This window comes from Marmota marmota, unplaced genomic scaffold (genome assembly GCF_001458135.2).
Source record: "Marmota marmota marmota unplaced genomic scaffold, marMar, whole genome shotgun sequence".
Lineage (NCBI taxonomy): Eukaryota > Metazoa > Chordata > Mammalia > Rodentia > Sciuridae > Marmota > Marmota marmota.
In genome coordinates this window covers 14364721-14367311 of record NW_026000082.1, presented here as the reverse complement: position 1 = coordinate 14367311, position 2591 = coordinate 14364721, and the positions used below count along the sequence as shown (strand labels likewise).

Below are 2591 nucleotides of genomic sequence, written 5' to 3'. Positions count from 1 at the left end.
TAAAAAAAAAAAAAAAAAAAAAAAAAAAAAGAAGCATTCTGGAGCCAGAAGTGGCTTTTAATCCCTGCTCCATCATGGGAGAGGGGGACTTTGGCGCCACGAGTGAAGTAACATATCCACTTCCAAAGAGATATTTCTAAACTCCTTCCAGAGACCCCTTAAATGCACATAAAGCGAGTGCCCTGTGGCATAACAAGGTGGCCTTTAAGCATTTTAAAAGCACATAACCCTTGGACTCAAGCTGCGTCTCAGCAATAACTTACTGCAAAAACCTGAGAAAGTTCTTTAACCTCTATAAGCCTCAGTTTTTTCGTCAATGGCCTGGGAATGACAGGATCTACCTCCTTGTATTGTAGTAAAAAATGAGATTGTGTAAAGCACAATAGGAAGTACTCAGAAAAGATCAGCAATTATAACTTTTTCCTAACATTATATATTGCCATCATTTATTTTACTGAGCAGCACTGATTTTATAATAAAACTAAATAACTTTAAAAGATTGAGTACATACCTATGACTTGGCAATTCTACTATTAAGAGACATTCCAGAGAAACACATGCGCAAAGGACACCTGTACAAGAATATTCAGTATTTGAACAGCAACACATGGGGACCCACCTCAATGTCCAACAAGAAAGGTAAGTAAATAAATGTGAGTCTTTACACAGGGTGGTGTACCATATATCAGGGCAAGGACAACCAGAGTCACATGATCAAGAAGGCTAAACCTCAGAAACCTGACGTTGAATGAGGAAAAAGCTGCAGGACAACACATGCTATGACTCCACTTTAAAGAACACCTACCTACCATTTAGCATTTCATATATTCAGCAAAAGAATGAAAACGGGGAAATGAAAAAACCAAAATTCAGGATGGCAATTATCTCTGGAGAGGGAAGGAGGGAAGGAGTGTCCACAGAGGTTTCCATGGTTTATTTCTTTTTTTTTTTTATTATTTTTAATTTTTTATTGTTGGTTGTTCAAAACATTACAAATTTCTTGACATATCCATGGTTTATTTCTTAAAAAAAAAAAAAAAGAACATGAACTAAATGGGGCACAGTGATAATATCTGACAAAGTTGGGTGACAAAAAATGAGAGTTCAGTTTATTATTTGCTATCTTCTTCCAAAGGCTTAAAAATATTTTATAATTTTTAAAGTGGTAGAGATTTGAGGCTTACTTTGTTCACCACTGACCATCCTGCCTAGGGCTGGGCCCAAGAGAGGTCTTATTTGATGAGTGACTGAATTAGTGTCCACAGAGAAGGTGGAGATAGTTCTGATTTGGGCCTCAACTGATCAGATCTCATGAGGATGACTCTGACCAAGGCAGGGGCAGATAGACCTACATGACCTCAAAGAACAGTAGGCCATGGCAGGACTGCAGGGAGGCAGATGTGGTCAGTCTGAGGAAGGTCTGCCAGTGCTAGAAGAGCCAGCCTGCTGCCCTGGAATCCCACAGCAGGCCCAGAGGAGCCTGAGGTTGTGGAGGGGACTCAGGCATGGATGTGGTGGTATAAAGAAGAGGGATGAATGTGGATTTCAGTCCCAAAGTCTAGGATTCTTTCATGGAAGCCTTGCTCCATGCCTGCATACTCTCCAGGAAATCACTTTTCTAGACCCAGGGGGGTGGTGCTAAGTCAGAGCTGGGCAGAAGGGGACCTAAGCAAGCTCCAGATTTACAAGGACTTCAGCCCTCAGCAGGAAGGGAGTAGGTGGCCCAGCCTCCCCATATTTTCCAAAGGTGGGTCGAAAAATTTAGGGAGGGTAAAGAACGTGGCCAAAGTCATATAACAAAAATGATAAAGGCAAAACTTACCAGGCATCCCTCACCAGCAACCCAGCTTCTGAACTCTTTTACTCCAGCCCCACACAAAGGCCCTATGGGGGCATCCAGCTGCCCAGATGGCACCAGGTTCCTAACTTCCCTGTTCATTTGTTAGGCCTCAGGCCCTTGGCAAATATTGTCACCGGTAGTGAGGCTCCAAGCAGGGCAGGCATAGGTTCCAGCTCACCTGGGGTTCGATCTCTGCCCAGCAACCTGCCAGCAGCCAGAAATCCCCGCAGCTGCCCCTACCCACCGGGGCTTAGGAAAGGCAGAGCTGCGGAAGGTCTCTGGACAGCAAGCAGCTGTCACTGCTACAGCGGCAATGTGGAGGTCCCACAGGAGTCCTCAGTGGGTGGGGGTAGGGCTGGGCAAGACAGCCTTGTCGATAGTGCCAACGCCCACCTTTTACAACCCTGTTACGTCCCCTGGGCCGGGTTGGACACACAGCCCTTTAAGTCCACCCAATATCACTGAAGATGACGTGGGTGGGAGCTCTGACATCAGACAGAACTCGTCCCAACTCTTACCTCAGGGAGGAGCGAAGACAAGTCAGATAAAGAGCTATGCCTCAGTTTCCTCATCTTAGCGGGGGGGGGGTGGGGGGATGGTCACAGGCCCACCCAGACACCAACGCCACGCGGCTGGTGAGCAGCCTCCTGCAAACATGGCTCTGACTACACCTCCGTGAGAAAGTTGGGACCCAGAGGGGGAGTGGCCGACCCAGGGTCCCCTGGGGCAGTTTCCGCAGCCCCCTCGCGGC

The 2591-nt window shown here is 46.6% G+C and overlaps 1 protein-coding gene across 5 annotated transcripts in view; it reads right to left on the bottom strand.

Moving 5' to 3' along the window:
- Ttc39a (tetratricopeptide repeat domain 39A) overlaps nucleotides 1-2591 on the bottom strand; it is a 49192-nt gene that overhangs the window by 34631 nt on the left and 11970 nt on the right. Inside the window, exon 1 of one of the 5 annotated variants that reach the window (XM_048815414.1) lies at nucleotides 2359-2547. The exons of 3 other annotated variants lie outside the window; for them this stretch is intronic. The gene's annotated coding sequence lies outside the window, so the exon portion shown is untranslated. Of the gene's footprint in view, nucleotides 1-2358; nucleotides 2548-2591 lie in introns of those variants that run through there. One more of the 5 variants, XM_048815416.1, reaches the window with a different exon arrangement.